General features: G+C 33.8%; 1 long non-coding RNA gene across 1 annotated transcript; it reads left to right on the top strand.

Annotated features, from left to right (window-relative positions):
• Nucleotides 1-9,967: 9,967 nt before the first annotated feature.
• LOC142615163 (uncharacterized) lies at nt 9,968-13,463 on the top strand. The gene is made up of 3 exons (XR_012840676.1): nt 9,968-10,556; nt 11,222-11,347; nt 13,142-13,463. It is a non-coding gene; the product is annotated as an uncharacterized LOC142615163 (long non-coding RNA).
• The last annotated feature ends 10,829 nt before the right edge of the window (nt 13,464-24,292 follow it).

The following is a 24,292-nucleotide window of genomic DNA, read 5'->3' as shown; positions in this document are numbered from 1 at the left end:
AAAAACTTATATTGGGAGTTGTGTATTTTTCCTCTACTCTTAAGAATGTCCAAAAATTTAATAGATTTATACAAATCCAGCTCAATTAGTAGTAAGCAAATTATTTCATGTTAAAAGTAAGAATAATAATAAATGTAGTATAAATAAAAATGTGTATAATATAGAACTTTAACATAAATATCATTCAAGTGATATATAATTAAATTTAAAAAAAAAATGCTCACTTAAAACTGTCTCTTAGGACACTTAATTTGAATATTTGGACAAGTGAAACAATAATCCTTGTTTCTAGTTGCAATTTATTTACCATGAAAACAACATATTTTTGTTAACTTTTTTGCTCTTTTATTTGGAGCCAATAATTAGGTCCTTGCTGTAAGTGCACAATTGCACCTGGCTCCAAGAACAGTTACGGGCTCAGGCCCAATGAGCTTTAAACAATATGAATTTGTAGAGTGTGGGCTTGAAACCCAAGTTAGAAGTGTCTAAGGACTAAACGACAAGTCAAAGATTGCGAACATTTGAAAACAACAAGGAATATTGTAAATCAACCTACTCGGACGTAAGCCGAGAGCTGTTCTTATATTCTCTCTTTCTCTTTTTCCTTTTTCTTTTTAGATTACAAAAAAAAGGGAGCCCCCATTCCTGTTCTAGGTCTCTCCTTAAATACTCCTCTTTGTGATATTTTATACACGTGTTGCCCCAACTTCCCCTTAGCCTAGATATTTCTTTTCTCAATGTCTTTGAATAGTAACCAGAAGTTTCCCGTCCACTGTTCAGGTGTCACTTCCCCATTAATGCAGCCAGGGTGGTAGGTGCAAGGTCTTTAATGTGAAGGTCGCAGCCTTTATCTTTGGTATTTCTCTGACATCGGTGCTTCTAGGACATTCAAGGGTTCCCTCTCTTTAACCATTAGTCTTGACCGTGTCATTCCCTAACCTTTACCATGAAGTCCCGGGTTCTCCGGTGTCCGTCCGAAGGGAAATTCACCCTTGGCTAGATCCTCGGATCCTCGGCGTATGGGCCGACCCGTAGTACTAACAAGTTCTAAACCCAAGAGCAGGTCGGCCTTCCTTAGCATGACCCAGAGGCCCACATTCCCATCAAAGTCTTTTTACTCCCCACACTTGCAAACCTAAAAAAACTCATTCTGAGTATTCTATTATATTCTTTATTACTTATACTTTTATCACACTTCATTTTATTTTTCATTATACAATAATGAAAGTTTAAAATTAAAGAATATATCAAATAAACACATGACATATTACAATGGACAGAATATATAAATATATAGTGAAATACCAAGAATGACCTAGAGAAATTTTATTCTTGCGAACACTACAAAAAAAATGCCTATCAGCGACCAAGAATTCTCGACGAACCGAAAAAGCCCTCTCAAAAAATATTATTTGTGATGGCAAAATAAAGCCCTCGCAAATACTTGGTAAAGTGTGAAATATTTGTGACCAACAAAAAAAGTTGTCGCAATTACGTGTTATAGTCGTCACAAATACTAATATTTTGGAGGGAAATTTTCCCTCCATATTATTTGCGAGGGATAATTAAAAATCTCTCGCAAAAAGTGTATTATTTGTAACAGTTAAAAAAATGCCGTCACTAATACTAAATTATTTGCGAGGGCTAGAATAGACCTTCACAAATAATCATTAAAATGTAAAAAAATTTGGAGGGAAATGTTCCCACCAAATTATTTCCGAGGGACGATAAAAATTCCTTGCAAAAAGTTCATTTTTTGTGTGAGTTAAAAATATACTCTCACTGATACTAAATTATTTGCAAGGGCCATAATTGGCCTTCGAAAATAATTATGTCCCACCATATAAATACATCACAAATATACCACCTTTCTTTGACAAGGCATCAATGACAAAATTAAAATACAAAACCAGCTCTGCACGTTTATGGAGACAACAACAGCTATAGTTAAATGCACAAACAATGTCTCTAGGAGGCAGTGGCAAACTCTTCATGTACTTATCATCAGCAATAGATCCCACTTGCATGGTAGATTCCAATGCACAAGTCTTAGAACCATCTTTGCCGTCTTGCAGTGTAATTTTACTTATCAGTTCTTGAGGCTCAAAGTTGACTAGCTTGGCTTCAAGAGGTTGCAAGCCATTGCCATGAAAGAGGAATATTCTAAAATACCCATCAGCCCCAACTCTACCTATGTTCTTCTCCAAGCACCAATTTAGAGCCCCAAGGTCCAAATCCAATCCCACGACAGTCCTTGAATTACTGCAAATCCATTTTGCACTGTCAAACATATAGAATTCATTAGGTATTTACATGCTTTTGGCATTGCAACTGCAAAACAAATTAATGACCTATGCAATCCCCCACCCCACTTCCAAAGAATTAGAACATAAAACTATTCACGAACAAAATTTTCACTCTCTTCACAAACTCAACTTGGGCATTTTTTCACTGCCGACTTTTAGTAATATGAAGTAATGTGTACCCACTTCTCAATCTACTTCTTTTAAAAACAAAATACAAAATAAAAGGGGAAAGGAAAGGAGATATATATATATATATATATATATATAATGTCTTCAAGAAACTGGCACAAAAGGCACTGAATTCAAGACTGAATTGAAAGTAAATTTAAAAGAACTAGTGGATGGTCCTAGGAACCATTAGCTACTTCAAAAGAGTGTTGGACAGCCATGTTTATTCAACTCAAAAGAAGGCCAAGAAGTTTGATACCTGTATAACCAATATAAGCCTAGGAGGCTAAGATACAGAACACTATGCCACAGACCAATATAAAAGTCCACGGACACAAAACACTATGTCACACATACATCAATGCATAAAAAAAATACCATGCTTGTGACAGCTAAAATTTTATGTTGCTAATTATTCTCCCTCTAGACTAACTAGGTAGCTGTGGCCTTTATTATGTGATGGAAAAATCTAGTGACCATGAGTGACTCTTGATGAAGGCTTCTATTACATAAGAATGTTCCATCAGTTCTATAAAGCTATATCACTTCTTCACTCTTATAGAAGCTTTAAATAGGTCCTAAGTGAGTGCATGCATGTGTGCGCGTGTATGTATCAATATCATTGATCAGGTGATTAAAATTACATGGGAATTTGAACTTGGCCATATAAGCTTCATCATTTATTTAGTGTTCCATTAATCCTAGTAAGCTACTTGAAGGAACTTTTTTTTTTTTGGTAAGTACCTACTTGATGGACTAGTGAAAGGAGAAACCTATTATGTACTAGATACTATGGTGATTTCTTCGCAATTTGATAATCGTTTGAAGTCTGCAGTAGGACCTAAAGCCATTCAAGCTTTTTTGAAGCCATCATCAGTGAGATTCTGCAAGGTTAGACTTACAACTTACAAAGCTTTTGCAAGGATATTTCTCAGCATCATGAAGATATATTGTCTCATTTAGAACCTAAACAATAATGGAGAAATTGACTTTCATGTTCATCATGGAATTTTCACCTTCCTCTTTATTACTTTCTCCCTACTTTATTTTGAATCAAATAGTAGCAATGAGTGGGTGAGTGGATAGTCTTCTTATCTAACAAAGTAAAAGATTGAAATCAAGCATAATTTGTTTTCCTTTGCAATGGACAATACTCCAATAGCTAATGTCCAGGAAAAAAAAGGTAGTATCCCTTTTCTCATAGAAAGTTTGATACGCAGCCTCTTTAACTGATACTGATTCAAACATGAAACCATTTCTCAATGGATGTTTCATCCTGTTTTTTTACTCTTGTTGCTGTGTTTGTTTTCTCAATACACCTAACATGAGCTTTCACATCATTTGCAAGTTGAGAAACTTTGGACTTGCTTTCAAGAATCTCAAAATCTTACTAGAAAAAGGTGAAAGGAACAGGGGAGACCTACAGTCATTTGTCATTTTTATTGCTAAAGGCTAACAGCTTGTGACTCCTATGGACTGCTGGTTCATATGGAAAAATGAGAAAATATAACCAAATAAATTTAGATCACAGCAATTATAGAAGAACTTCATTAAGGTTTGATTTCACTATCTATTTATTACTTTGGAAGACATTTGAAGTTCAAGCATCAAAGCACCATAAGATTTGCATATACTAGGTTCACCTTCATGGCTCAAAGAATAATAAAGTACATGGCCTTTGGAGCTATGCAATTATAATCAGTTTTGGAAACAAAGCCAAATTACTTACCATACGATATATACATCTTAAAATCTCCAATTTTTAGAAAGGGTTGCATTGAGGGGGTAGAGAACAAAATAGTACCACTTTAAACAGGCTTAGAGACGTAAACTTACCCCAAAAGATCGAACTTCGATGGAACCGTTGATTTCAGAACTCCCACTTCTAAGAAACCCGCCAACAAGAACTTGCGCTCAAGAGTAGAGGTTATCTCGTAAGAAAATCCTATTAAAATCTATCACTTCAAACTAATTTCATATAATCACAAAACTTCAAACTAATTACCTTATCTCGTTTCTCCAACAAGAGACCGAGGATTCTTATGAACTAGGATTGTCCCACCAGTGCTTCAATACTCTTAAGATTTCCTCAAACAACCACGTGGGAAATTCAACTGATCTACAGATACAAATAACAGTCTTGAAAGAGGAAGACTCCACAGGCAGTTGATCTATTGTAAGTCAAGACCATAATCATAAGAGAAATGAGAACAGAATATTTGAATTAGAACTACTATGGAAGCATTCTTAAAAAAAAGAGGCTTGAATTTAAAAGACCCTGTAAGAAGGTCAGGTAAAAAAAAGGGCTAATAGAGTTATAAAATTATGTATCTTGTTAGTAGGGGCTTGTAAATCTTCATAAAACAGTTACAAGATTGAAGATGCACAATGTAAATGCCTAAGACACATTTGAAATTTAGATTTATGAGATAGATTATTGAAGGGCATATTAATCACTCAATAGAAGCACCTATACTGTCTACAATGAGAAGCAGAGACTGTCAGCTTTCACTTCACTATTGCAAGTTGTTTTTTCTTGTTGAACTTGATCATGGTATTAATTGTGACAGGCATATTTTCCAGCCCTCAATGTATGCCATGGCCAATGCTTCTATTTCTAAGGAAACGAATTCTTACAACAACCATACTCTCTCTAAGCATATAGAAAATTAGAGACACAATAAAATAGCATGGAAGCTTTTTATTTTTATTTTTTTAGAAACAACCACACATAAGGGAGAGGAAAAGAGGTTCAAACAATGAAAGTTGATTGAAGAAGACTTTGAATAAAAAGAAAATACATAGATTGTATTTAAGATTCCAAAACAGCTCCTATCGCAATATGTTTTTCTACCTTTACCGAGTCAAATGTATTTTAAACGTCATCCATTTCATCTCCATGATATAGTCCAAACTACAAGATTGACATTAACATAAATCATAAAATACATGCTCTCTAGATATATCATAAAAGGCTGATGTACACATTTATTTCTCTCTCCTTTATTTTATCTAAGTGGGGTTGTCTCGCTTATACTAATCCCTTGAGTGTACCATGTGTTACCTTTTTATTCCACATGTCTAGCAGCCTTGTTCATTCTTTCTCTTTTATGTAGCTCGTATCCCTTATTGAAAACCCTAACAAAAAAAGGTCAAGCTAAAGCTATCTTTGTCTCTACCTTCATGTTCCTTGCTTTGTCTTCAGTCTTTCACTTTCAGCATTCATGAATCACAAAGCTAACCATGATCTATACTACTCTCTTTCATGGATTCCATATCACCATAATCTATTAAAACACAATTGAGAACAACCAGGAATTCAATTCCCAACACTGCAAAAGGGTACACTACTAATGACAAAGACATGAACTTTAAACAACCAATAGCAAGTAATCAAGAAACTAAGAATTGGGTAAGCAAAGATACACAAATTAAACCAAGTAATCCAGAATTTTCTCAATTGGGTAACCAAAGAAACACAATTTAAAGCAAGTAATCAAGAAACTAAGAATTGGGTAACCAAAGAAACACAATTTAAAGCAAGTAACCAAGAAACTAAGAATTGGGCAACCAAAGAAACAAAAGTTAAAGCAAGAAATTAAGAATTCTCTCAACTAGGTAAGCAATAAACCAAAAACCAAGAAACAAAAATGAAAATCAAGAAAATAGAGACCTGGTAGTTACGTTGAAAGCTGTAGCGAAGCTGGGGGTCAATCTCGACGAGCGAATCATCATCAAATTCCATCCAACGGATGCATTACTCTGCACATGGCTTCCCTTCTCAATCAATGTGTAGATAATTTGATCCAAAAGTTTAAATAAAAATTCTAAATCCAATGCGAAAAGCTCCAATAATATGTTAAATAAATTCATATTTATCAGGATAGTTGTTTTTTTTTTAAAATAATAATAATAATTTGAGAGACTCCGTGGGGTTCCAATTTTTGCCTCTCGCTACCGCTCGCCGCCCGCCCAAGTCCTTTTTGGGTTTATTGCCGGGTTCTCGTTCGTTTGATCGAGTTAATTTTCAGGGTTTACATAGGGGTTTAGACTTTAGAGGTGAGTGGCCGAAGGGTTTTTGGTGTGATCCGCCGGGTAGGTTGTGGGCAAACAAGGCGTTGAAGGTCTATTTGGTCTTGCCGCCAGCCTCCGTGTTGTCGCTTTGGCGCGAGTTGGGAGTGTTAGAGGGAAAAGTGAAAAAATTTAGAGGGAAAGGGGAATTGTGTTCCGAGGGAGTTAAGAGTAGGGAGTGTTAGAGGGAAAAGTAAACAAAATTTTGTGGGAAAGGGGAATGGATGGAAATGTGGCGTTAAGGTTTAAATGTTTATAAGAAATTGCGTGTTATAAGAAACTTTTTTTTTTTGTTAATTTAAATTTTAGAATATATGTAGTGGCATGTGGTTTGAAGTTTATAAGGTTTAAAGTATAAACAATTAGTATAATTTTTTATAATAAACAAGAATAAATAGGAGTATGTATATGAAATACATATGTTTATTAATGAAATAAATTAGATATTATTCATAAATTGAATAGCTTGCCAAAATTAGATAATAAAAAAGATTATGTCATATGTTAAAAGAACAATATGAAATCTCCAAAGTGAGCTATATCAAATACTATAAAATAACAATATAGTTCAACTATTAAATATAAAAACAAATGATGGGTTTAATTTGAGCTCGATCTAGTTGTTCAATTGAGCTTAAATTTTATTAACACCAATATTTTACCATGCTATGCAAATCCAATGGTAAGAATTGAAATCTAAATGCATGTGTAGGGGGTTTGGGCTCGGAAGGCCCGCGCAAGCCCACTTAATAAGAACCCAAAATGAGGCCCAAGGCCCATTGGAACAATTCATTATGGCACGCGTAAGGGGAGTTAACCCCGAACCTTATCATAGTAAGCCCAACCCTAAGGTTGAGGTGAGGCAAAGGGACACCACCCCGATAGAGTTTTAGGTGGTCAGCCTAAATATTGATAAGCAATGAGGGAAGTGAGCATAGGGCACGAACATGGCCAGGTCGGTGACCGAGGGCTGGCAGTGTCATTGAGGAAGTTCACCATCGAACACTCTTTGACGTTTGGAACAAGTACCAAGAGAATCCTCTAAAGACGTGAGGATCCTTGGGATTTTGACGAACATGGAAATATGTGTGAAGTGGGGAAAATAATGATGATTACCTCACTAACAAAAGACTATAAAAGGAAGAAGTGGGTAAAGGATCAGGGTTGGGAAAACATTATGAGAAAAGAGATATAGAAGGAGTATATTAGGAAACACAGGGGAACAAAGAGAAAACATGGTGAGAGAGGTGCATTAAGGCTAGGAGAAGGCAAACCAAGTGAAGCTCAGAGCCCAATTGGTAGGATTGTGACAAAGCCCACATACAAATTAATTGGGGGCCCAAATACCATCGTTTAAGCAGCATCTAGTGCTCATAAGCATGTATGAGATCATGGGACATATGTCCTCAAGATTGGGCAAGTGTCTTGTTTAATCTATGTTGCACACATTTTAAAGGGACAATCAAAATTAGGTCTTGAATATGGTCAGGCCCCTAGTGATGAAAAAAAATGAGGGAGAGTGAACAGAGATGCTTTGATCATGTTCATACTTGGGTAGCTTATGCATTAGTAAAAAAGTGCGAGTTGATTCAAGTTGAGCAATCAAAAAAAGGCTGAGGAAGACCAAAAATAACATTAGAAGAAATAGTAAAACATGACATGTCAATTAAAGTTCTTTTTTCTTAAATTTTTTTTAGAAAAATAAACAAACTAAAGTTAATTTCACCAATCATGATATGCCATATATTTGATTTTTTTTTTTTCAATTAAAAACTTTAGTTATTTTATAAATAAAGTTAAATAAATACATAGCAAGTTTTGATTATAGGAACATACAAAATAATAGTACAAGGACTTGTATTGGAAGTCCAAAACTTGTTACATAGTGTGTGCAACTACTAATAATGTCATCAATAAATTTTGAACTTTACGGCCTTTTGTGATTAAAATTTTGGATTAATGAGTTTGCCAAGTATTTATATCTTTTTATTTAAGTCAAGTATAAATTAGATTGATACTCTCTCATCGAAAAAAGTATAAATAATATTTCTTCTAAAAATAAAAGTATAAATAAGATGGACTTTAAATACTTCAAACCATAAATTATTTTGAAAGATAGTCCCCCTTCTAAATAAACATGTTGTATATCTATTTTTTTGGCAAAATTTAACTCGTGTATATCTACAATTGCCTATGTATATATATCATGAGGCAAATGATATATATTTTTTTTAGAAAGGTAAATGATATATTTACCTTAATATAATAAAAATATATATGCATCTATTCTCAAAACTTAGCATATCTATAAGTTTAAAATATAATACTAAATTTAGCATGTGAGAGCATTCACAGCAGTGGTGGTATATTGCTATATTGGTATTTTTTAGCTCCTCAAACATCAAAAAGCATGCTCCAGCAGTGGAGCTAAATCTATTATTTTTTAGCTCTCATGAACAATGCACATCTATTTATAGATGTGCACTGTTCATGAGAGCTAAAAATAATACTAATTTTTTATTCCAGCTCCCGATTAAAATAATCCCACTTTCACACCGTGCCTCTCTCTCTCTCTCTCTCTCTCTCTCTCTCTCTCTCTCATCACATCTAAACCTCATCTCTCTCAACTCCGAAGCTCGACGTCACCGACCCATCGCTGATCAGCCTCAGACCCACGTCGCCATACGCCTCAGACCCACGCTGCCGATCCGCCATCCGCCTCAGACCCATGAGTAGAGCGATGAGATCGAAGCCAAGAGAAAGTTGTAGCGTAATCGGAAACCAAAGCATCGGCGAGGATGTTAACAGCGTGGGTAGCATCGACGCGTGGATTTGTCTTCGATTTGTGCAGAGTTTGTCTCCGGTTGGTAATTTTGTTTGATTGAGTCCCACATTACCCGACTTACCTCAAATCGAAGCACTTCGTTTCGCTTTGCACTCATCATCACTGTCTATGATCACTGATTGATGATTAGCGCAAGTCTCGTCGGCCGGTACCGAATCGGACAGAGTATCGGGCATGGGTTTCGGTTTGACTGTGTTGATTTTTCTGGGTTTTTGTTTTGTTCTTCTTCACTGGTTTTGATGGGCACAGTGGGGTTGTGGCTGAGCTGTGATTTTTATGGGTTTGATGGTGGATGTGGCTGTGTGTTGGTGGTTGAATGAAATATTATTTTATTGTAGTGTTTATATTATTTTATTCTGTTAAAAGCTAAAAATAGCTCCACTACTATAAGAAATGAAAATATAAAATAGATAAAGTAAATTTTTGTGTAGCTAAAAAGTTAAAAATTTATCTCTATTGCTGTGAATGCTCTGAGGACCAAAGGAGCACAGCAGCCGAATGCAAAACATGTAAACTTGTAAAAAAAATTTGCCATAGTGCCACCGTTCTAAAATTTCTAATACTATATTTTAATCCTAAAATATCTCTCTTCACAGCCTCTCATCCCCTCTCTCTCCATAGCTCATCTTAGACCCAGCCTCTCTCTCTTTCTCTCTCTCTCTCTCTCTCTCTCTATCTATCTCTGTCTCTCATTCAGTCCTCACTCTCTATCTCACGGTGGTAGTGGTGTTTTTTTGTGGTGATATTGGTGTGGGTCTAGTGCTTTGCTTGCAAGATCGGCGAGGATCTGATGGTCTGGTAGTTTTGGTGATGGGTTTTGGCTGTGGGTTTGATGATTTGCTTGCGAGATCGGCATGGGTCTATCGGGTTGCTTGCGAGACCGGCCTGGGGCTGATGGTCTATTAGTTTTGGTGATGGGTTTTGGCCTTGGGTCTGGTGATTTTCTTGCAAGATCGGCGTGGGTCTAACGGGTTGCTGGCGAGACTGGCGTGGGGCTGATGGTCTAGTAGTTTTGGTGATGGGTTTTGGCCGTGGGTATGGCGTGGGGCTGATGGTCTTTGATCGTGCATATACACCCTCAAGTCTCAATCAATAAATCTTGATTTAGAAGAGAAAGATAGTGAGAAGGGAGAAGGTTATCTTCGTTGTATCCCCTTGATGAAAAGGTCAGAAAATATTTTGAAACTACTGCATTTGATTATTCAAAATCCAAGGTTAATCTGAAAATTAAATTCAAACTCTTCGCATTTTCTGCTACTCTGTTGTAAGCGCAGAAAGGATCACATCATGTCCTACTTTGATGAAAATTGAGTGAAAACTTCATGCTTATAAAACTCCATGCCCAAACTCCAGGTTTTTTGGGCAGCCAACTTTAGTGCTAATGGTTGTATACAAAACTCCATGCTTATTCTAATTTTGTCTTTTGAAGAAACTGTCTTTCAACTGCTGAATTTGAAACTAACCATTTTTTCCCTTTTTTTAAATGTTGAAGATTTACATTGCAGTTTTGTGTTATCTGCTCCCCTTAAGTGTTCGAGGAAATGCCTAGACAGAACTTTCCATCACTTAGGAATTATAAGGGAAAAATCTTATAGTTTTCTATTCTTTCCTAAAGTTATTTTGTATCTAAACTTCACTAAATTCACCAATGATATCTTAACTACAAAGTGAGTCCCAAGCATTTTTTATGTTAAATTGCAAACTGGTGTAGTTTCAAGCATTGTTTAGCATTGAATATGTTCAATTTATATTTTAACAATTTTTTTAGTCATTGTTCCCTGTTTTGGCAATCTTTCTAACAGTAGATATTGCTCTATACACTCTTATGCAGGGTGAGTGCATTCTCATTACCAGCCCATGCTACTATTATGTCTCCTGGTGCAACCATGGACTTCTTTCCTGTGGAACATGTCACTCTTTAATGTTTGAATCTGATTGGCTGATTTGCAATCTAAGGGTAGCCACTCATATCTCTTTTTTCCCTCTGTATTGCAGTCATACATTTTTTTCTAATATCTGAGATTTTGGTTTCCTTTTTTTCTTTTTTGGGTTTATTTTGGTGTTAAAAGTTAAATCTTTCGAAAGATTGGTAACCTACATGATTATCTGACTCATGTTAAATCTTTTGAATTGTGGTTTATCTTCTCAATCTTGTGATTTTTGGTTACAAATGCAAGATTCTATGAAAATTTGCAACTTCAACTTCTGTTTGGTTGCTTTGAAAATGGTCAAAAAGGAGATGAATTGAATTTGAGTCCTATGTTTTATTTTTCTTTTTGTGGCTGTTTCCTTCATGGTATACAATCACTCAACCAAATGTAGCAGATGGCTTATTATGTTAGATTTATGCTGGTACATACTTTTCATATTTTCTTCTGTTTTTGGGTGTTTGGATTTGGGCTATGGAAGCATTAACTACTTACTAATGGTTGTGAGGTCTGAATGGCTTTGATTGTACACTTCTTTCTTACTTTTGTTGTTGGTATTTTAAGTGAATTTTAATTTCAATGTTTTTAATATGTAAGATGCACCTTCCTCATAATTAACATCCAGAACTTAGTGGCTCTTATGATGATCCATAACTTTGGATGTATAGATTCACACAATTGAATTTAATGGTAAGAAGAGAAATTATTAAATTAACAACGCTATGTAACTTTGTAAAGGGTGAATCTATATTAAGTTGTAATTGAGTGAAAAATAATAACTTCATATGTATACATTCATACACAATTGGATTTGCTGGTCACAAGAGAATTTTTTAAATGAGATCAATGCTGCGTGATTGTTGGATAGGTTGAATCTATATTGAGGTATAGTTTTATGGAAATAATTGATTACATAAGTTTAAGATTTCTGCTAGAATTTATGCGCTTCAAATAAATTTTGAGCTACATCTGCTTGATGAACAATGAATGTGGTATAATATGTATTTTCAAAGTAATCTATAGTAAATAGAACTTACTTTTCCTTTTAAAGTATTTTTTGCTTATGTATTTATTACTCAGTCTTACCTAATGCATGCTCATGATGGAGGATTCATTGCTGCTCAACACTGGACTACAATTTAAGGGCTGCATTATATGCTTTAGATAATATTTAGAAAAATACACTTCATTTTATTATTAATTCCGATAATTAATTGCTGCACATATTATATGCTTTTAACAATGCTAACGCATAATTCTTCCATTGCATCTTCGGCATGCTTTGAGTTTTCTATTTTTTTTTTTCTTCCAAAATGATTATGTCAGGAAGAACAAATGGATATTTATCTTGATCAAATGTAACAACAAATGATTATATATGCTAGGTGTTAGATAAAAGGCCTCGATATGTACTTTGATTCATTATACTCATCAAATCTTATCTTCTTTTGTTTCTATTTAGCATAGAGGTTATATACCACCTTTGGATGCTAAGATACATTAAGAAAGTAACCCAATGTTTCTTTATGTTTCATTATCAGTAATTTTACCGTGCATTGCACGGGTTAGCGATTAGTTATTTTAATTTATATTTAATTTTGATAGTGGTTTAAGTAATCAAATTAAGTTATTATCGTTGTTAAATTAAAAAAAAAATTATTACTGTTGTTTATGATATATTATTATATAATTAGATTTGATAAGTAATATGTGTACTTATTTATTAAAGCATTGATTCAAATACAAATTCACTTTAATTGTTTCATTTTAACTCATATATAATGCTTTTTTTTTTTTTTTTTTTTATTATTTTTTTTTTTAAGAATGGTACTAGCAGAGATGAAGAGGACAACTCAAACAATGACAAGGAGGTTGAAAACAGCTTGGAGGGTGACTCAGAGGAAGACTAATATAGATCTTGGCATAATTCTAGTTGTTTAAGTTTAAAACAAGGTTTAATTTTAGGATTTCTTTGTATATTCTATATTTTAAAGTTTGAACTTATATGAATTTTTATCTTTCCATGGATCAATTTTGAGTAATTATTGTACTATTGTATCAATTTTGAGTAATTATTGTACTATTGTAATATGATAGTTTAACAAAAATTATATAAAATAAATTGAAAATAAATAAATAATAAAATATTTCAAAAATTATATAAAATATTATCACTGATGACATAAAATTTGGTCATAAATAACTTTATAGTGACAACAAAGTCTCTCGCAATTTATAGAATAGCGATGTCCCATAGCCCCTTGCAAAAACGTTTTAAGTGACAGCTTAATGTCGTCGCTATTATTCCTAACTAAATGCAAGGGGTTAAAATCCCTCGTAAATAAGTTTTAACGACGACGTTATTTGTCTCGTCGTTAATTTGAAATTCGGAAATAACTAATTGCGAGGGTATAGAAGTCCTCACAAATAGTTATTAACGACGACTGTTTTTCCTCGCTAAAAATAAGTTACGAGGGGTTAAAAGCCCTCACAAATAAATTTTAGCGATGCTATTATTTGTCGCTGAAAAGTATGTTATTAGTTTGGAATTCGCAAATAACTAATTGCGAGGGTATAAAGGTCCTCACAAATAATTGTTAACGACGACTGTTTCCCCTCGCTAAAAATAAGTCATCGACTTTTCTCGTCGTTTGGTAATATAGTTGTGAGGGCGGATTTGTTCAGTAACGACGGTGGATTGCCCTCGTAAATTATTTATTTGCGAAGGTATGGTCGCAAAATCTCTTTTAGCAACAAGAGCAAATACGACGGCCTTCGAGGGCCATATGCCCTCGCTAATAACCTTTTGCGATGATATTTGAATTTTTGCGAGGGTATTCTATCCTCGCTAGTAGACTCTTTTTTTGTAGTGGAACCTTATTGCTACAAGGTGGCATAGTAAACGTACTGTCTTAAAATTATATTGACCACTTTAGTTTTTTCCACAGTGAGAGAAAGAAATGTTGAAATTTTTTTCCCAAAAGCCAATGGTCAGCAAGTAATCTTTTTATAAAGTATAAAGCATCAAGGGTCACAAGTGCTTTAGCTACTGCTTTAGGGAACCTCCATTATAAGTGCCATTCCTCTCCCTCATCTTTTATCTCTTTAAACAATTTCTTTTATTCTTTTTGCTTTCAATTAAAGTTAGTTATTTATGGATGCAAAAGGTGTTATTACCCTATTATTAAACAATCAATGAGTCAATATTTGAGCCTTTACAATATTATTAAACCATAATGTCCCATTCATATAAGTGCCATGAATTGTTCTTAAAGCCTTATTCTTATAGAAAAGATAAGCTCCAATTTCAAGACAATCATTCCAACCAAAATTTAGAAGGTTTCTTATTCTCCCTCCACTTCTCAGTGACCAAATGGATCAAATAAAATAATTGTATCTAATCTTCTCAAAATTTTAAAACTTGCAAAGGCTGAAATATATAAATAGCACTAATGTATAAAACATTGTTAGAAAGAAAGCTTTTATATATGCGGCTGCCAAGCATGCTCAATCTCCTATCATATCCTTATGTATAGTACTAATTCCCACTACCTTTTGCTTTGGGGTATTTGTATAGATTCTACTAGCGAGGACCAAGTGGGAAAAACAGTAGCAATTATCGTTGGTGTACTAGCAGGTGTAGCTGTTTTAATTGTTCTTCTGTCGGTTTGCCGAAAAAAAATGGCTAAAGTTTCCAAGTATGAAAAATAATTTTATTAGTAACCTTGTTATTGATGACTGTGATAATCAAACAATTATATTTAACATACAGGTTAAGAAGATTGAAGATGTCATTGGTTTCTTTTCGGCCATTGGATGCTGTCATTGTCCAAGGTTTGCGGATGTTTGTACTTTTTTGTGATATCACTGTGACAACTTTGTTTTCTTCCATATTTCCATTTTAATATAATATATATGGTTTTGCACAAAAGAAGGTGGATATTGTTTACTGATATAAAGTGACATTATTAATCGATCTCCATTCTCCATCAACTACAATTTGCTGCTGATTGTATTCCTTTCATGCTGTCCAACAACAACATCCCATCACTCCTCAATATATAATTTTCTTAAAGCACTTTTATTTTCTAAAACTGTATAGTCTATACTACTTTCAGGCCTTGTTAAGTTTTGTTTCATGTTAGAAATGAACTGGTTGACTTGTTTTATTGAAGATATATATCAGTTTGCTGATCTATAGAGGTAGTAGAACTAGTGGTGACCCATAAATTGGCAATCAATTTATATATGACCATCGTAACCAAAGAAGGTTAAAAATAGCATCGGTTAGTGCATGATATTATGATATATAGCTTTAGTATTATTTTGAGACGCAACAGTTTATTTCTAACCGTATTAGAAAATTAGAAAAAATAAGTAAAAAATAGTAACTAATGGTCCACTTCCTATCTCTAGGATCTCCAACCTTGTTAGCTTCGGAAGAGGCGTGCACATTCAGGAATGAAGAAATAAAAAGAGAAAATAAAGAGTAGAAGCAAGACTATAATTTTAATGCTTTTCAATTTAATATTCTACCTTCACTTACATAGGAAAACCCATTACAGCGATATCTTCTATTTACAATAAACCTAGTGAAGGGTTTATATACTAAAGAATCCTAAGTTAACAATAGTCTAACTCAAGATTAGCTTGCTTATTCTACAAATAGATGGGTCTTCAAAAATTTTGGGGCTCTTGGGATGCCTTAAATATATAATGACTAAACGCTCAAGGCATGTCGAGATAACATACGATCACAGATGATGGCTAATACTAAGAGCAACCACATCAATGGTTGCAAAAGATTCTATCTATTTTACACAAAAACTTACTTTTTCTATATTACACAACCAATTTTACGAAACACCCACATTATTTCATCTACTATACACTATATTTTATATAAATAATATTTTGATATTCTTTTTTAAATATTATTTTATCTACTTGTTTCTTTTTCCAATACTTCCTCTTCTTTCTTCTTCTTTCTCTCGTAGTCAAAATCGAGAAGCGCCATCACAAGCACTCCATCAACACCAATCTCCGTTAACCCATCACAAGCACTCCATCAACACCGATCTCCATCAAACCATCCAACCGGAAGAATTCGAAGCGGGTAATTGGGTCATATCTGGAGACGCAAATGAAGGAGCGAGAGTAGAAAAGGTACTGTAACAACCCAAGGAAAAGCGCTAGCCACATCTATACCTCAAAAGGACTAGTCACAATTGAGACTCCTTGTAGTTGTTAATAAAGCCTAGTTCAACCTAGTAAATACTCAATATGAGACTCATCACACACCCACACACAATAAATTAAATTGGACATCACAATCTCCCACATTTAAATCCCTAACGTTCTCGTTAGGGCCCACTTTGTGGAGTAATGTCTCCGAGCCCACACGTGGTTACCGAGCCGGCTCTGATATCATATGTAACGACTCAAGAAAAAGCGCTAGCCACATCTGCGCTATACTTCAAAAGGACTAGTCACAATTGAGGCTCCTTGTAATTGTTAATAAAGCCCAGTTCAACCCAGTAAATACCCGATATGGGACTCATTACACACCCAAACATATCACACAATCAATTAAATTGGGCATCACAGGTACAAGGAGAGAATGGAATGGAGAGCGAGGGAGGCGAAACGGCACAGTATTGCTATGAGGCGAAACGGCACGGTGCACAAAGAGAACTCGCTCCAGCATTTTTGAGGGCATTGATTTTTTTTTTTTTTTTTTTTGGAATTTAGTTTTGGGATGTGGTGGTCAATGGCATGGTGATGGTACGAAGCTCAGTGGCGTGGCGTGGTGGTCAATGGCGTGGCAAGAGGGCGATGAGAATGCCACACAGAGAGAGAGAGAGAGAGAGAGAGAGAGAGAGAGAGAGAGAGAGAGAGAGAGAGAGAGAGAGAGAGAGAGATAGAGATATTTGATGGGAGGAGAGAGAAAAACTAATTAAATAAGTCAAAATATTTTCAGCATTGATGTCCGTACTGTCTCATATTTGAGACAGCTGTAGCTATGTGACAAATTTTTTGAGATTTGGAATACCTGATAAGGGTTGATTTTTGGTGTTTGGTGTGCCAAATGCCAAATATTTGGCATTTGGCACACCTGATGGTGATGCTCTAAGCTGTCAAAAATGCAAGATATTTCAAATTCTTTTATTTGTTATTTAAAGGATTGAATCTTGATCAATGTTCGAAAGAACATGAGTAATCTATGCCTAAGGAAATAATTTGGATAATTTATTTGATAACACTTTCATTGTCTTTATACACAGATGACGGCAACGTTTACATTCAAAATCAAGACAAACTCAATACTAAGGTAAAATAAAGGACTCAAACAGGACTAAGTACTCTAAAATATTCAGGACAATAATAAGAATTTCCAATGTTGCAATGTATATACAACTCAAAGTCTCAAACACAACAACACAAACATCAACATAAATACATTAATTGCATCTCCACCTATGTTTCAGATTTGCTCCACATGCAACAGCTCAAGAAATAGTTGTATCAATATCTTCCTCTGATTTGGTAGAGTCCTAAATGAAAAATGTCATGATCTTAGAAAAGCAATAAACAAAAGCATACAATACAATTTAACTTATAAAAAATAGGTGATTTCATTGCACTACAAAACACGCAGGTCTTAGGCCGCGTTTTCAAAAATGCGGCTGTAAACGGGATAAAGCCTCGTTTTTTAAAAACGCGGCTTAAGTTATTCATATGAAGCCGTGTTTTATACGTGCGGCTATAGCCCATGTCTAGAGCTGCATTTTTAGTGTGTATAGCCGTGTTTTTGGGGGTGGAGCTATTGCCGCGTTTAAAAAACGCGGCTATAGGACCTTCCTTTTTTTTTTTTTTTTTTTTTAAATCTTAACCATGGCCATGTTTAAAAAACCCCTACTCCAGCTTGCTTAAAGCCGCGTTTTATAGATGCGGCTTTAAATTTACTCTTATAAAGCTAAGCATAGGATAAACACACACGAAACATCTTAACTGGAAAAATTGATGCTTTAACATCTTGTAAGAAAGGGGGAATGGAAGCAAAGAGCTAAACTCATTAAAACTAAGTAAATAAAAAATGATTGAAATAATGGAATTGAATTTGGCCATAACCATCCACACTCAACTAGGCTTCAAGCCATTATCAAAATATTATAATTTCCACAATAACTCAATTAGTAACAATATATTTACAAAATTTCCTAAAAATATATTGATTAATCCATCCAGGGCTGGCCCTAGACATTTTGAGGCCTAAGGCGAGAATTAAAATAGGGCATTTTTTATACTTATGTATTAATTAAATTAATATATATTTAATATTTTTATATAATAATATATTTCATTTAAGATCTATTTTTCTTGCCTTTTGATATGCAAATTGACTAATTAAATTTATGTATTCAAGTTCTTCTAACATCTCATTTTAAATTGATAATATAGCTAATCCACTTAATCTTTCTTAGGACATTTTATTATCTTCTAACTCTTTTTGTTGAATTTCTTGCTCATTTGTGATATTTTCATCTAAATTTTGTGTTATATTTTGTTTACTACTAATAACAAATTTATCCATTGATCCTTTTTGAGACTCAATTATTTTTTCTTTTTTTCTTCTATCTTTTTTTTTTTTTTTAAGTTTTTCATATCCAAATGCATATTTTCTAGTAGACATTTCTAATCAAACAATATATTTATAAAGACTAAAATAAAAAATAACTTTCAAGTGTAGAGTAAATGAGAAATAGAACATGATTTATATAAAAAGTATTATTGTAGTTTCACTGAATAATAACAAGTTTTTAGCAATCTCAACTTGCATAAATAAAGATTTATTCATTATATTACCAATAACTAATATATATATATATATATATATATATAAACACAAGATAATAAAAAAAAAAAAAATTAAACACAACACTGTACAAGCCCAGCGCCCTAGCCCAGCCAAGAAGATGCTTGCCAAGATGGCACCCACAAAAAACATAAAACAAATCCTATTACACCTATAACACACACACACACACACACACACACAAAAAGGTTTGAAGGCCCGAACATGGTGAAACGTCTAGCCCACTACCTTGAGAAAAGTCTAGAGAAAGGCAGAAAATCAAAAATCCAAGTACCTCAAAAGTCAAAACTCAATACTGATTCAGCCATTCTTCAGTTCTACAGAATCAAAACCCAAATGCAGCAACGGAAAAAAAGAAAAAAGAAGAAGAAGAAGAAGATGAGATCGGAGGAAGCTTGGTCTAGGGCCGACCCAAGCCCTGACAGTGGGAGTGGAGAGAAAGAATGAGAGAGGCGGAGCGCAAGAGTTGAGAGAAAAAAGCAAAGCAAGAATGAGAAAAAGAAAGGTAAAAATTTTAGAGATTTGAGATTTTTTATTTGTTTTGATTATTGATTGTTTTATGGTTAATTTCTTAGACCAGATTTGTAGTTTATTTTGTTGAATTTTGGTTTGTCTAGAGGATAATGATGTTATTTTTGGGACAATTGATTTTATTAAGACCAATTTTTTTTTTTGTACTACCAATGTTTAATCAGGTATAATAGAAATTTTGTTTTTTGGTCAAAAGGATGTCCCGGATTTTTTTTGATTCATTTGAAACCAAATTTTTTCCCCCCTACTACTCCCTTTCTAAAATTTTGGGACCCCCTTCCACTTGGGGGCGTTAGGCAATAGCCTAATTGGCTTAGTGGAAGGGCTGGCCTTGAATCCATCTAAAGGTGACACTGAAATTGATAGAGCTTTGGTGGGTCTTTAACTTGCAATTGGAATCCCTAAGTGAGTGGAAAACACGGTGAGAGTAAAATGGATAGAGCTTTGGTTGGTGGGTCTTTTGGCCCTTTTAATGATGGAAGGGAGAACGTGTATCTAGGCCTAGCTTAAGATTGGGAAAAGGGATATAATATCTTTTGTAACCGCAGATGATATACTTTGCCACATTTGTAATATTAATGAAGAAAAATTTAAATACAATGTTCATAAATCTTATAGCAAATTCACTAATTGAATTATAAAGAAAGAAACAAATAAAAACGAACATCGAAATTCCTTACCAGGTCTGAGTTTGTTGAGAGAGAGAGAGAGAGAGATGAGGCAGAAAGACAAAGAGCATGAAGTTTTTTTTTGGGTCGCCCTTTTGAAATGGAGGTTGGTAGCTGAAAGAGTTGAGAGAGATTCTGAAATTTGATTTCAAAATGAGAGAGAAGGGGAGGCGGGCTATTGAAATATTCATGGGTAAAATGGTATTTTGAAAACATGAGATGTGTCCCATTTTAATTGGTTGGTCTTACTAAATGTGGTGCTGATGTGGAGAGTGTCTCATAAAATACTTTCTTGTCGATGTGATACTAATGATGGGGCTAACTTCTAGTGGACATGACGCAGCTTGTTCAACAACTACTGAACAATTTCACACATGGCAAGTTGAGACCACTAAAATAAAAGTATATAATTTTTCATTGCAGTAAGATGAGACTGCTAATTATCTATGTTTATATAACCTCCCTCCAGTAAAAGATTAGTTAATTATACTTAAAAGAAAGTCTCTTATTATTGTAATAGAAATTAGTTTTTTTAGTTAAAAAAATATCATTAAATAAAACAACTTTCACTAAAAAGTTCAACATAGACTTTATAATTTTGTTTAAATCTTAAAGTTTAGATAGTTTTATTTAAATCTTAGATTTTTAGGTAAATTCATTTAAACCTCAAATCTTGGAAAAAAAAAATTAAAGCCACTCTTCACATGATTTTTAATGGTGTTAATGGAAAAAATGTGATCGAAAGTTTAAATGAAATGATTTTAGTAATTTTGAGATTTAAATAAAACAGCATGTGCGTGTGTGTGCGCCCACACACACACACACATATATTCTTGATAGGTAGTATACATTCAATCTTGATAGGGCTTTATCCATTTTCACCCAAATTGATGAAATTTATATCCAATAACTTAAGGATTATAATAGAAAAGATAATATACAGAAAAGTAAAGATTTAATTTTCTTTATTTCTTTTTATTTCATAAAAGCATATGTTCTCTAATTTTACAATATAAGCATTATTAATTACCGTTCAAGTTTAAGTTAAAAACAAATAAAATAAAATAAAACAAAACCATTTATTTCAATGTACGTATATATTGCTAACAAATTTTAAAATTTTGAGATATATATATATATATAATCAATTTATATATGGAAAAGTCTCTAATGTACAAAGGGTTCCAAAAATGGCCCTTTGTACCTCATGTTTTATCACTAGATGCATGCATATTGTTTTTGCGTGTTAAACAAGTTGCCAACCCATTGGAACAGTCGAGAATTTGAACAATCAAGATCGTTAATAGTATATAACTAATAACTCATTCTCTCTATTGCATATTTGCATACAATAAGAATTTTTATGATAAGGATTGGGAATGCCATAGTCTCTCCTGGATTAACTATCATCTCACTTTTTGATTACTTGACTAGGACTTTTGCTTGGGAATCTCTTTTGCATGAATATTAAATGACATTAATGAGTATACAATGAAAACTTATAAACATCTTTGGTACTATATTTTCTTATATGGAAATCCAATTGAGGTGTTAAATTTCTTGTTTGTGGAACTTACCTTGACGACTTATATTTTCACAAAAGATGTTCATGACACAAAGCTTGGCTTTTTCTAAAAAAAACAATATGGAAGGAATTGTTTTACTTTCCTTATGTAGCATTATAAAATTAATGAGACCTAGATTTCCTTACTATTCCTAAAGTCTATATAAACCCGACCATTGTAAATCATTTCTCTCACCCTAATCTATCAAAAAAAAATCAAAATTGCACTCTAAAAACTGAAGGACGAAAGGATGGTGTACAATAAAACCTTTTTGGAACATGTCGTAGCGATGATTGGTGGTCCATGGATCTGGAAGGTGTACTTGTACAAGGAATTCTGTATCTAAGGCTAATGAGAGGCGGTTGTTCTTGGTATATCTTGAAGATTTGGGTTCAAAATCCATAATAAATACTTTTTTTGTTTTGTTATAAGAATAACAAAATTACGCGTCCTTCACACACACACACTCTCTCTCTCTCTCTCTCTCTCTCTGTTTAGCTCTGTTACTCTAGTTTATTTTCATTTTGTTTCTCAGGTAATAATTGGGTTTCTCAAGGAAACCGGAAATGATTTTATTAATAAATTGAACTATGTTTCTATTCTAAATTGACTCTCTTTCATGAGTAAAATGATCCTCATTTGCTGTGTTAAAGTTTGCTTCTCCAAAAGTAGAACTGTTTCATGCTATTTTTGCTGTAGAGGCTTTTTCTAGAACACAGAAAAGAAAAGCAAATTGTAAAATTGGTTTTTTAAAAAACTCCACGGTTTTTTAAAGTATATTTTAACTATCCTCCCTCCCTTCGTATGTACTCATTCATTATATATTATAAATAAATATTTCTTTAGAATTCAACTATTCTGAGATGCTAACAAGTTCTTTCTTCATCTTTTAATTGGGTTCTTAGAAAGGCTAATAAGATTGTTCATGTTTTCAGCAGTTGGTCACTTTCAAATAGATTTTTTGACATCTTTGATCCTAGTTTAGCCCTTTCAAGAAAGGCTAACAAGACTGTTTATGTTCTCAACCGATGGTCACTTTCAAATAGATTTTTTGGCTTTTTTGATCCCAGTTCAGCCCCTTCTTTTGTTTAGGATGTAACTAAGGAGGATGTTCAGTATGTATCTTGTTTCAATACGTTAATAAAAGATTTTATTCTCAGCAAATAAATAAATAAAAGATGCAAAACCTCTGAATAGAAAAAAGAAGCTTTTATTTAAAATTCGACTTTTTAACAAGCATTTTGCAATCACTTCGAAGATAGGTGACATTCAGTAAATCATTAAGTTTTACCATTGTGGATATTAGTGGTCCCAAACCATTATTCTGAGTCATGAGTAAAAATGGTATTCGTAATTCTTATATATATGTATGTGTGTGTGTGTGTGATGAAGCAAAGGTTCGTCAGTTATAGTGAGATCGTCCAGATGGGGCCAGGTGCTCGCTTGCGTCACCGTGGAAGTAATAGCTCCCTAAAATGGTCACCAGTGTGGTGTCTGTCACAACGCCTTCGATACCAAAGTCAGCACAATGAGCTTATAATAACAGTTCAGAATATTTTAGCATACCTTATTTTTTGTATCCGTACCTGGTATTGGCTATGTGAGGGCTTTATATATGTTGTTCCGGATTCTAGCCGTTGTGGTTGATATTGTGAGGTTAATGTCTTCTTTGATAATGCTTCCTGCTTAGTAATGGGGTTTAATATGCTCTCAATGGTCTGTCCAGCTAGTTTTGTAACCGTTCGGGACATTATTGACGGCATTGAATGATCCTGATATCATCGTCGGTGACGTGAACACTTGTTTAGGACCGTCTCTGCGAGCGGTTTCGTCTGTCTTATTGATCTCGTCGGTGGTTGATTTCGTCAGTCTCATCAATATGTATAGCGTAGGAAAAGCTAGAGTTCGAATTTCAGACATGCATCATAAAGAGTGTCACTATTACTTGAACTTCATCTTTAATATTATTTTGTATAAACCTTTTCTAGAGCATGGAAAAGAAAAGAAGATTGTGAAAAAAATGGTTAAGAAACTCCATTTATTTCTGAAGTATATTTGATCATTTTCTTGCCCTTTTGTACTTATTCATTATGAGATACAAGCCTAGCGTCAGCACAAAAAAAAAAAAAAAAAAAAACCTCTATAAATATTTTTTTTAGAATTCTACTTTTCTGAGATGCAAATCCTGAGTAAAAAACAGGGTGTGTTTATTTAGAATTTCAATTGTTAGGCATTTTGCAATTGTGACTTTGGGGATAGGTAACATTCAGTAAATGAAGTTATATCATTGTGGATAATTGGATATATATTAGTGTTCCCAAACAGTCAAAGCAG

Source organism: Castanea sativa, chromosome 11 (genome assembly GCF_040712315.1).
Source record: "Castanea sativa cultivar Marrone di Chiusa Pesio chromosome 11, ASM4071231v1".
Lineage (NCBI taxonomy): Eukaryota > Viridiplantae > Streptophyta > Magnoliopsida > Fagales > Fagaceae > Castanea > Castanea sativa.
Note: the sequence above shows the minus strand (reverse complement) of the source record. Positions and strands in the feature narration are given on the sequence as shown.